The 13,390-nt window shown below is 33.0% G+C and overlaps 1 pseudogene; it reads left to right on the top strand.

The window, feature by feature from the left end:
* Positions 1–5,877: 5,877 nt before the first annotated feature.
* The window catches only part of LOC143050798 (uncharacterized), a 29,697-nt pseudogene continuing 22,184 nt past the window's right edge, over positions 5,878–13,390 (top strand).

Below are 13,390 nucleotides of genomic sequence, written 5' to 3'. Positions count from 1 at the left end.
TTCCTCGCTGCATTGAAGACCTGTTGGTGACCTTCTGCTGTTGTCTGTTCTATGGTCGGGTTGTTGTCTCTTTCCACATTCCCCTTTTTCATTCTCAATTTTAATATTACTTTATTTTTTAATTAAGATACAACATAATGAAAGAAAATTGAGAAAGAAAATATCAATCAAAGAAACAACAACACGACCAAAGAGCAGACAAAAGCCAAAGTCCACTAATGGTTCTTCCATGCAGCGAGAAATTTCCGCAACCGGAGTCGTGTATTGTTCTTATGGATCACACAATGAATCATTGTTGTAGATACACAACTAACTTGTTTTTTTTTGTATTTTGTTGTAAATCATTAATGAGTCATAGACATTATAAAATAAGCTAGGATAAGTACGTGAGAAATCAATACCATAAAAAGTAAAATAATAAAGATACCGATTCCTGAGGAAGTTCAAAACGGAAAATCTAAAGCTCAAACCCATCTAATGAATGGATTAAAACTGACTTAATTATAGGAATGGTTATTTAAATTATTTAGATCTTCAAATGTGAAATAAAAAATTTTTAAATATAGGCTTAAAATTATTATTCCCCTGGGTCAATTATTTTGTGTGCTACCTTTATCGCCAAAACCATACATTTTCCGCCACTTTATTAATTTATTCGCCAAGTAACTTGAATATGTTACTTGTTTGAAATTTTCCTTCAAAAATATATTGTTTGTTTGAAATTACCTTCTTTCGAAACCCTGCCCCTATAAAAGGATGAATATGCTTCATTTCTGTCTATGATTTTTCTCTTAAGTTTAGATTTAGTCTACATTGTAATGAATAACATGAATAAGTACTAAACATTTACTTTAAAAAAATAAAACTTAGTTTTTTTTACTTAAAAAAGGGAGGGGGGGTATTCATTATATTTGGAATATTTTCCCAAAAAGAGGAGTCCACTTACTTTTAACTAAAAAAACACAAAATTCTTTCACATGTTTTGACAATATATAATACAAGAGAGATGTATAGTATTTTAAATAATATAAATATGTGCCCTTTTCTATTAAGAAGTGGTTTTTACAACAAAATAAATTTTGTATGACTTGAAATTGATCCCTCGTTACGGATAGTCATTTAAATTGAAGAGTTACCTCTCATCTGAGTGGTTTTTCTCAATCTGTTGAATATATTCCTTCATAAGGACAGTTTTATTTTCCAAACCATCGTAAATGAAAAAATTAAGAAGTAAAGTATGCTTAAAACATGTGCGTCGCCAAAACGACCCTCTCAAATCCATTAACTATATCAAAAACAAAAGGATAGAGTTTTAAGTCGGAGGTTTATCTTGATATACACATTGTTCATCTTCACAACAGTTTTCCTTTCCGGACTATCGTTATTTCAGAAAGAGAGAAGACGTCAAAAGTTTGCTTCAAACACGTGCGTCGAAAAATGGTTAATAAATGTGACATGTGACGGACGCCATTTAACCATATTATTTTGTCAAACAATACAATCAACACCTTTAATTAGTCTTTTGTTGCCTTCAGTTATAAAATGCAATCAGCTGATTATAGATTTTTTGTCAAAATCTTAACGACCTTGAGGTCAATTCTGAGTATGTTCTGATTAGGTAAAGTCCCATAAACCCAAAACAAAGTAAATAATCAAAATGGATGAAATTAAATCGTTATATATATTTCTTTCGCCATTCGTTTGATGTGTTTTAGTTCTTGATTTTGCCATTTGATTTGGGAATTTCCTCAAGTTCAATATTTTTGTGATTTTACTCTTTAGATCTATTTTCTTCTTACTACAAAAATGTTACTTTGTGATACAACTATACTTTTAATAATTTCTAGACCTTGCATGTTAATTGTCGATTGATCCGCAACTCTCCTAAACTAATTTTAGTATTGACATGATGGAATATGAACATTTTTTTATCAAATTTTTCATGAATAGCAATTTGTAAAGATGAATTATATATCTACAATATTCAAATTCCACTGAAGTTAAGCCTCTATGGCGATCAGATACTTTTAAGAAGTTGATTATACCTCTTTCCCAGTTCATTGCTCATTACCATCGTATATGCTACCCGCAATGACAGAATCTTGTGAAGAATACAGTTTTGTCTACTTTTCTTTCTGAAAAAAAAAAATTCAAAATGGTCAGGTTCCTTTACTATTTTTACACGGCTTATTAAACCAGATCAACGCAGACAATATATTCAAACCCAAATTCTAAGGACCGTCATATTAATGAAATAGAATCATGATTTCGTTACGCTGGACCTTCATATGGTGATCTACGTTTTATATCTTGACTCAATGAAGCGTCAACAAAGTGAGAATTTTATCATAGGCAAATAACCTATTTATCATCATAATAATAACGTTTGTAGAATTGAAAGGTCAGTGCACTTGTGAATTGATAATAAAGTTTGTTTAACATAGATTAATAATGAAAATCTTTTTCGACCTGAACATTTTTATTCTCCAAAATTAAAAATAATGATATCAAATTACAAGACATTTTATAAAAAAAAAATGTTTTATTGTTTACATATATTGTATTTTATCTAGGATCTACTTGCTATTATTTTTTTTATTTCTGATTGCACATTAGATCACTTAATGCATACGTGTAAGGACGATCCGGATAAAACACATATAGTCTATACTACCTTTTTATGCCTTATGGGGTACAGATCATCCAAGGGGGTTAACTCTAAAAAATCAGCTGAGTGTTAACATACTAGTAGTAAGCAAAAATCAAACTTTTAACAATAAAAGTTAGTGTTAGTCAAACTGCTATATATATCCAACTAAATTATTCCTGTAAATTGATCGGTTCAAATTTCTGGTAAATTTTTTAATATTTTTGTAAACAGGTCAAAGTGAATACTTTGTCAAAACTTTATGAAAATTAAACGAGCCAAATCTATGTTAATCAAAATGTTGGGTACCCCCTTAAGGATAGGCGGGAGTTGCTTACTATAGCCGTTGTCACGTAAAATTAGCAACATGTGTTTGGTTGAGTTTTATATAACCAACAGCCGCATTCATCCGAGATGACGTTTGTCAATTAGCGGAATCATTTTTTTTTCATAAAAACATGTACTGTCCTACCTTATGTTGTGATTCCACTGTATAACCTGAACTTCACATTATCCAAGATTATTTTTATTGTAAAACCGCCATCTTGGTCTAAATGAGGATCATTTATTTACATTACATTCGTTACTCTACGGTAAAAGGTAGGACATTAGTTAATTTTTGTAGTTATTTGATTCCGCAAATTGAAAAACGTCGTCTGGAATGAATGCGGATGGCAGATAAAAAAAAATCAACTAAAAAATGGTGCAAATTTACGTGACGGCGGCTATAAAACATTTAAATACCCAACAGAACCAGGATCGAAATATTTTGTTCTATTCCGTCTCTCTTTTTTTTATTGCAATCTGAATGGGTTCGGTGCTATAAATTTTTGAATCGTTTACAGTCTTTATATTTGTAGCACTTATTATGACGCATATTATACCCTCTTACCTCGCTGCTGTGGTTAATGAGATAATATTTATTGAAATATGCTATTTGAGCAAAATTGATTTATACAATTACATACATCTATAAAAAAAAATATGTCTTACCTTGATGATGATTTAGTTATGCTGGACTTTCAACTGATGATGTGCGTTATATATCTAAACTGTAGTGATTACATGAATCGTCAACAAAGTGAAAATGTTATCATAAGTAGATAGCCTATTTAGTTATCTTAAAATTAAAGTATTTGGAATTGTAAGGCGAGGATTTTCGGGGTTTGAAAGTAACGTCGGGAGATATTTGTTATTGGTATTTGATTTAAGACACATTGATTATATTTACATTCTGATATATATAGCTGCCCCTTAAAGATTTGCAGAATGACATCTTCATAATTCATAATATTAAATTGTAAAGATAATCGAATTAGCTCTCGCCGCGATATAGCCATTTTGTGCTTATGCGGCGTAAAGCAACCAATAATCAATCAATCAATCATAATCGCTTTCTAACATATTTAAGATACATTTTATAACTTTTTGCTATGTATAGTTTATAATCCTGGTACCTTTGATAACTATTTAAACCACTGCTGGTGGACGTTTCGTCCCCGAGGGTATCACCAGCCCAGTGGTCAACACTTCAGTGTTGACATGAATATCAATAATGGCTTTTTTTTAAATTTAGAATTTTTGAATTTTTCTAAAAGCAAAGATTTCTTTTCCCAGGCATAGATTACCTTAGCCAAAGTTGGCACAACTTTTTGGAATTTTGAATCCTCAATGCTCTTCAACGTTGTATGCGTATTAAATTATAATCCTGGTACCTATTAGTTTGGTACATGTAAGTAATTAGTTTGGTACATGTAAGTTAATAACAATACAAAGTGTATTTTTTTATTTTTTATTTCATTTATGAGGGTGGTCCATGTAGACAACAGATCCAGTTGCACTGAATTGTCATCAGTTTAAATGGTTGTACATTTGAAGTCAATAAAGATTGAACTGCTTTGTATAGTTCGTTCTTATGATGTGTTGTTACACCACTGTCCCAGGTTAGGGGAAGGGTTAGGATAACATGTTTAATCCCGCCACATTCTGTATTGATGTGCCTGTTTTAAGTCAGGAGCCTGTAATTCAGTTGTTGCCGTTTTTTTATGAGATACATATTTGTCTGTCGTTCATTTTTTTGTACTACTTTTCACGTTTGATTTTTTTAGATTGCCATTTAGGGGCCTTTTATAGCCAATTATGCGAATTGGGCTCTGCTCAATGTTAAAGGCCGTACGTTGACAAATAGTTGTTAATCTTTGTGTCATTTGATTTTGGTAGAGTGTTGTCTTACAGGCAATTATACCACATCATCTTTTTATATGCATGCGCGACAATTACAGCTGAATGAAGCAGCATACTTAATTGGCAAATGTCTGCTCAAGAAGGTCCCAAAGTAAGGACTTACCTAGCACTGAAATTAACTTTTGTATTAGTTTCTGACAAATGCATCTGAATTTCTTTTATCATGTTCAGTCAAGGAAAATCATGTGAAAATATTTTAAAATGGAGAAGAGAAATCAGTGTTTTGTGTATTTGAAAAAACTGTTAGAAAGATTCATTCAATCGTACATATACGACATACATTTCTATCATTTCCAATAGTGAGAGTTAAGTCCTGTTGTTTTAATTCTGGTAGCTATCAGACTATATCTGCTTCATGATAATCCATACTACAATAAACTTGGATATACAGCAAATCCGTGGTTCTCAAAAAGAAAGATTTCAGAATAAAAGAAGGAAAAAAAGCAATTGTGATTTTCCGGAAAAAAGGTAGGATCCAATCACAGCCCTCCACACTCCTGGTACAGCCACTGAGTAAACTATTTACAACGGGTTTTCTTATCTAAAGTACACGATAAGCTTGTGCGGTATGCATACATTATTGTTCAATATATCCTTTTCTCTCGATGTAGTATCTGACAATTAATGTGTTACGAGTCATATACTCCACAGGTATTTGGGGCATGGACCCCCCTTTTTTGGACCTCACTAAAAAAAATGTTTGGCGTTTTTTTATTTATTTACAATTTTCTACGTTATAGTTACCAAATTAAAAAGTGTTGGGTATGTGTAGATACATCATAGGAGGGGCTAAATTTCACGAGAAAGCTTTGTTTTCGAGTGAAATTTAGTTCCTCCTATAGTGTATCTACACATACCCAATCAAATTTTTAATTTGGTAAATGACTTGTGCCAAAGTTCATAAGACGTCACAATTAAATTGATATCACTTGATGAAAAGTGCCTTTCCCGCTGCATTATCAGTTTGCGCGTTTAAGTCGTCTGAAATGGCTGCAAAAATGGAGATAAGTGACATTGACTTTATGAATGTAATTCCCGAATGGAACAACAGTATAGACGATCTAACATTATCACAAACATGCAAAGATGCTGAAAATGAAAATACTGGTTTCGAAAAGCTGGAGGATTTAACTCTGTCCCAGGCTTTGGACCAATATGAAGTGGATTTTGAAAGGGATGACTTGCCAGATTTTGAACTTACGCAGGTTCCCCTTACGGCGGATAATATTATTGAAGAATTGGAAAAGGCTGTTTCTGAGAACTGTAGCGAAAATTCACGCTATTCTGTTGTGGAAGATATTGATATTGACATGTTAGTTAAGTCCACTGAAAGCAGAAATACACGTAAAAATACTACTTGGAGTGTTGCCACATTTAACGACTGGAGAGTTGTGCGAATGAAAAGTAATTATTGTGCCATTCCAGAACTTTTACAGTTTACCGCCAATGATGTAAATGAGTGGCTTAGCAAGTTTGTAATAGAGACCAGAAGAAAAGATGGTAAGCCGTATCCACCAAAGACATTATATCTTTTATACGTTGGCATACTGAGATTTCACCGCGAGAACGGTGTGCATATGAACTTTTTGGACGAAAAAGACTGTGTATTTTATGATTTCAGACGTTCTTTGAGCGCACGCATTACCGAACTTACAAAACAGGGTATAGGCACCACTACTAAACAGGCAGAGGCGATAAGCGAGGAAACAGAAAGCACTCTCTGGGAAAAGGGCTTGCTAGGGAGTACCAGTTCTAAAGCTATAATGAATACCATGTTTTTTCTATAACAGTAAACTTTTTGGACTCAGAGGTGTAGATGAGCATAGGTATATGTCCGTGGATCAGTTCGAACTGGGAAAGGATCAGACGGGAAGCTTTATATTATTCAAGGGCAGAGCCAACAAAACGTACACAGGTAAGTTTCATTTTTCTTAAATTATTTTGTATTTTCTTGTGTGTTTTAATTCGTTCATGTGTGTAATTTGGTCACATGAGTGTCGATTTTCAGAAAATACGGGTGCCTTCGTTGAGGTCCGCGCTTCAACAGGTGCTTCATTTATGCAAATTCACTGTAAAGACGGCCGGTATATTCATACCTTGCGTTAGCGTGTATACTTATTACATTTTACCCAATTCAAGCAAAATAAAACTTTCATATTTCACTGTTATTTTGGATTTTAAACAAATAAAGTATCTTATCTTATCTATTTCATTAATAACTCAGTTTTGTTTAGTGTATCACTCTTTTGTGCTTTGTGTTTTTATCTCATAATTGCATTATCAGTATGTGATAATCTTGTAAGATGCTTAAAAAGAACTTTTGTGCTGCATGTTTATATACTGATTGAACTCTTGCTTTGTATGTTTAATGTTGTGTGCATGACTCAATATGTATGGTTTGTTTTATTTGTTGTTATGTCGGTTTTAAAAGCTCTTCAGAGCTTATGTTTGTAATTGCTTGCTGATACCGACTCTAAATAAAGCTTTATGTCTTAATGTCATCACTTCATTTTTTCAGGTGGACTCAATCAGCGGAACTTGAGTGCCAAAAACTTAAAACACTATCTACAAAATACAGTACTATTTAAGATATATGAACAATATTTGAATATTGTACGTGATTAAAATGGAACAGCCTTTTATAGAAGACCGCTAGATAAAGAAAGTATTAAGTTTGGCGAACAGTCAGTAGGGGTCAACAAATTGTGTAATATCATGAAAACCATGTGTGCAGAAGCCGGAAGAGATGGGTATTTCACTAATCACTCTGGTAAAAGGACATGTGCCACAACATTATACCAGGCAGGAGTCCCAGAACAAGAAATAATGAACAGGACAGGCCATAGGTCAGTCGAGAGTGTTCGAAAATATAAAAGGGCTTTCAGTGAGGAAATATCTCAAATATCCTTGAACCGAGTGAAAGCATGTGCAAGAAAATTAAACATGAAGACAGTCAGTTGAGTTATTCAAGTTTTTTGTCTGGTCGCTCATCTACACCCATAAAAAAAGGAAAGGACTCGTCCAATATTTATTAATTTACCACATGGAGTGTAATTTGAAATTGGACCGTAAAGGTTTTTAATTTTGGCAATTTTAAGAACGAAATAAAAACAAATCTTGTATGGGATTATTTGCAACCGTAGGAACATCTTGTTCTTAATCAAGATTATTGATAAATTCAGCCCTTCTCTTTGCAAGTCCAGCACACGTCTCAACTATACAAGAGAGCTCCCATCTAGTGAGGCGGTAAATTGCTCCGATAACCCGGAAAGTTTTAAGCTCCTTTATAACATGCTCAACAAAAATTCTCCTCTTCTTGTGCAGTTTGTTAAATTTTCGTTTCCTCCTTTTTTCATTGCGAGGCAGTCTTGCTATTTCATTTGCTTTATACGGCGTCACCAGAGGTCTTGTATTTGGATAAATACTGTCTGCAAGGATAAACCCATTGGCAGGAAAATCAAGATCAAGTCCTGGACCTATACGCTTCATCTGTTGATACGCGAAAGCGTCGTTATCATGGCCCAGAAATCCGGAGTGAATATGACAGATATTTTTTTCGTTATCTATAACCACCTGTAAAACATAAATTAAGTCGAAAGTGAAAATAAACATGATCCTTATCGATCAAAGTTACTCCGTTAACAAAATACTTACAGTAATGTAAGCATATACATGTAGATTTGATAGCATTCTGAAAATTGTTGTGCATCGTTTTTTATTATTCGTATGGATGAAATTATTTCATACATTGGCTGATTCATAGGTAGGTTCCAAACATTAGAAGTTCCTCGGGCATGTCCCCCTCCCCCTCCCCGGTTTTTTCTTGCATAAATTCAGACAAAAGTTACTTAAAATAGACACGATAGAAACATCCATATTCCTCAAACCCGATGAGCTTGAATTATGGATCCCCCCACAAAACAGAATTCCTAATTTGATAAGAAAGAAACAGGAATGGGTTTAGTATTTCAGAAATAGAGATATGAAAACTCAAAAGGGTACGAACAGGTGGAAAGAATAACGTGTGTATACAACAACGTTTTCTTGCTAAAATTCATGAATAACAAAATTGAATTCTATATAAAAAAATATGACGAATCAAATAGTGCTTTGCTGTCAGAGAAAGTTTGTATAGCTTTATGATTTTTTTTTTCATTTATTGAAAGACTGGTGAATCTTTTCATATTTTTTTTTAAACCCTGTCAACCGATCAATAGAGAGAAAAAGGTTGGATTGTCGTAGATGCCGCATGTACTACTAGTATATTTGAATTCACATGATATATATTTCGAATAAAAAATGGGAAATTGAGCTTTTTAGTTTTCATAGAAATTATGTATTTTAACCTAACCACAAAAAAATATTCCATATCAATTTTAACGTTATAAATATTTTCTAATAATAATAAAAAATCAAACCAAAAAAGGTGGAGGGCCGAGTTTTAGCGGTTCGGTATCCAGTCAAGTAATTGTGTCTGTGTCCTTTGCCAATACAGTTTTAAAATTTAAACTCATGCAAATAGTTACTTTGAAAATTCCGTATCATGTGATCACTAATGCTGTATGTGTAAATCTTTAAAATACTTATAGTCGAATCGTAATAGTTTTAAGTGTTTGTAGATAGGGGTAAGTACCGAACAAAAATTGCTTAAATTTTCATCATAAAAAAGTCACATATTTTGCCGTGAAAATCACATGCTTACATAAGTGTTTTTAATTTCTTTTTGTACGTAAAAGGGGGGGGGGGGTATGTTGCGTTTGCGGTGTAATCATTACTATGTGATCCTTTTAAAGGTGTCTTAACAATATGCGAAAAATTATAATTCAACACATAATTGTACCTGGGTATGTATACAATGGAACTTTCTGTGACCGCTGTAAAATTCTTGTTGTGGTTCGGTTTGCGGCACCTAAATTTCATGCGAAGTTCCATCGATGCATCCCAAAACATTGGGCATTTCGGGCAACTTTCCATTTCTCCGATGGCAAGTATTCAAATCTGGCCACACTATTGTTTTGGCAACTTCTTCCCATAAAATAACCCACATTTTCTTTATAATAGTATAAACAGTTGGTACACTTATGCCAAAATATTGAGATAACATCGAATATGTTGGGTATTGGCGGAGCCATATCAAAGTCATCAAAAGTCTGTTTTCAATGGTCATGAACCTTACTCCATATCGAAAACCAACAGTTCTTGGTGTAATTGCCAATACCAACTCCTGAAATGAGCGTGGGCTTTCCCCAGAAAGTATCCAAAAATCAAATGGTCGATTTTGCAGAACAGAAAAGACATTGCGTGCTTCATATGTGTGAGGTATTCCTTCAATTTCCAAAATTCCTTTCCTTATTGTAAGGTTTACGTGTTGTAAGACGAACCTCATATTCTGTACATAACAAGAATACATATTCATAAACATTATGAACACGAAATCCTCGTCTGACTTGTATGGAAAAAGCTTACAATTTTTTAACGTTCGATACTGCATGTACATCATTAAAATCATAGCAAAAAGAGTGTCCCTTCCGTTCATTATGAAGCTTTAAAAACACATTTATTTTATTATACATGTATACCAGTTCAGGTATCAAAGCTGGATATAAGGTATCCGATGGGAATTCAAACCTCATATATAGTGTGAAAATATATATATTTATACCTATAAATATTGAAAATAAAACAAGCTAGATTTAAGCGATATTTTTTTAATTTTTTTTTTTTATTATTATACATCGAAATGTAAATAAAATTAAATAAAAAGCAGATAAAAAGTTAAGGGACCTCCTGATTTGGTCAATAAGAAGTTGTTTATTTATTTGAGACCTCTGATTGGACATACAGAAAAAAATCCATTTATATCCCAACATTGCAAAATGGCTTTGAAAGCAAAGGAGTTGCGTGTCGAAATTTTTCTAAAGAAAAAAATTATGATTTCCAAAAACTATGAAAAACCTCGATGCAATTGGCCGAGGATATTGGAGAATATTAGAAGCAATATAGATGAACTACCTGGACAGGCCAAGTCATTGTACCAAGAGGGGGATTTTCAGAAGTTAAGACAACGAATGTCCGACCAGATGAAAAAAGTTAACAAAGGAAGGGGCTATCATTACCAATGAAGAGTTAAAAGAAATCGTTGATAGAATAAGGGAAATGGAGAGCAGATACTCCGGACAAGCTGGAGACCATCCTAAAGATAAAGAAGTTATCTCAAAAAAGGTACTTTAGAGGTAATTTTGACGCAAGGTCGGGTGTGTTTGATCAGTTAATTAGATTCATTATTTTTTTTTTTGTAAATACCCCTTTTTAGCTCACCTGGCCTTAAAGGCCATGTGAGCTTTTCTCATCACTTGGCGTCCGTCGTCGTCGTCGTCGTCGTCGACGTCGTCGTTAACAATTTTTCAAACATCTTCTCCTCTGAAACTACTGAATGGATTTGAATGAAACTTAACATGATTGTTCCTTAGTATATCCTGCACAAAATGTGCGCTTCGATTTTTGATCCGTCAAAAAACATGGCCGCCGTTACTTAAAATAGAACATAGGGGTCAAATGCAGTTTTTGGCTTATATCTCAAAAACGAAAGCATTTAGAGCAAATCTGACATGGGGTAAAAATGTTCATTAGGTCAAGATCTATCAGCCCTGAAATTTTCAGATGAATCAAACAAACCATTGTTGGGTTGCTGCCACTTAATTGGTAATTTTAAGGAAATTTTGCAGTTTTTGGTCATTATCTTGAATATTATTATAGATAAAGATAAACTGTAAACAGCAAAAAAGATCAGCAAAGTAAGATCTACAAATAAGTTAATATGACCAAAATTGTCAATTGACCCCTTAAGGGGTTATTGTCCTTTAATGACAATTTTTCACAATTTGTTCATCATATTTGCTAACTTTAAAAAATCTTCTTCTCTGAAACTACTGAATGGATTTGGTTAAAACTTAGCATGATTGTTCCTTAGATTATCCTGCACAAAGTGTGTGCTTTGATTTTTGATCCGTCAAAAAACATGGCCGCCGTTACTTAAAATAGAACATAGGGGTCAAATGCAGTTTTTGGCTTATATCTCAAAAACGAAAGCATTAAGAGCAAATCTGACACAAGTAAAAATGTTCATTAGGTCAATATCTATCAGCCCTGAAATTTTCAGATGAATCAAACATCCAATTGTTGGGTTGCTGCCACTTAATTGGTAATTTTAAGGAAATTTTGCAGTTTTTGGTCATTATCTTGAATATTATTATAGATAAAGATAAACTGTAAACAGCAAAAATGATGAGCAAAGTAAGATCTACAAATAAGTCAATTTGACCAAAACTGTCAATTGACCTCTTTAGGAGTTATTGCCCTTTAAAGACTTTTTTCACAATTTGTTCATAATGTTGACTTACTTTAAAAAATCTTCTCTTTTGAAACTGCTGTATCAATTTCAGCCAAACTTAGGCTAAATGAGTTTCAGAGTTTCAGAGTATCTAGTATAAATTTTATATTTCATTTCCTTGTATGTCAAGAAACATAGCTCCTATGGCTAAAATAGAACATAGGAGAAAATGATTTTTTTTTGCTTTTGAAGAAAATAGGACGATTCAAAGAACATTTAAATAAATTGAAAAGCCAAAATAATCATTGATGAGAGATTAAACCAAAAAAATTCAGGTGAGCGATTCAGGCTCTTGAGAGCCTCTTGTTCGTAAAAGGTGTAATTTTCATTAGTCATAGGATTTCATCAAAAGATTAAAGTATCTACAACTATCTAAGACAGTGCTCAACCATTTGAAATTCTAGGGAGAAGGGGGGGGGGGGTGCTATGTTTTTTCCCAGACAAACTTGTTTTTTGCCTATGGCCTATGGCGAAAAGCAATTTATTTTTTTTTGGCGACAAAAGAAGGTTCATCATATCAAATTGACAAATATGGCCGTATTTTCACCTCAAAAACTACCCCTCACCTCCCCCAAAAATCTAAATGATTACTATATTTTTGGTTGACCCCTCGATCGGTAGACATCCTTTCTTAAAGAAAACAAATTGAAAAATGGCGACTTTTCGACAATTAAAAATTGAAGATAATAGATGTGTGCTGTTACTCTAATAAAAAAAGAGTCAAAAACGATGAATGAACAACAATAATTATAGCTTTGTTTTTGAACTACATGTTAAGTTGGTGATTATTTCCAAATAAAATATGTTATTGCTTAGTTTCGTTATTCGAAAAAGTGTAGCAGGATGTAGCCCTCGCCATAAACTTCTATATATTTACTGTTCAAATGATCTGGACTGTTATCAGTAGTTAGATTTTTTATTATTTTCTGATTATTTAATCCCATTGACCCATTCATGAAAACAATTATAATAGGGAAATAACTTAACAAATCAGCAATTATAAAGCGACAACTATCTGATTTTTGGGGATTTTTTTTCCTTTTTGTTATATTACTTGTTTGTTGAGAATTAACTTAAATAAATCAGTACATTTTTCGTATATTTTTTTT

This window comes from Mytilus galloprovincialis, chromosome 11 (assembly GCF_965363235.1).
Source record: "Mytilus galloprovincialis chromosome 11, xbMytGall1.hap1.1, whole genome shotgun sequence".
NCBI lineage: Eukaryota > Metazoa > Mollusca > Bivalvia > Mytilida > Mytilidae > Mytilus > Mytilus galloprovincialis.
The sequence above is the reverse complement of the archived record's forward strand: the minus strand, read 5'-3'. Positions and strand labels throughout refer to the sequence as shown.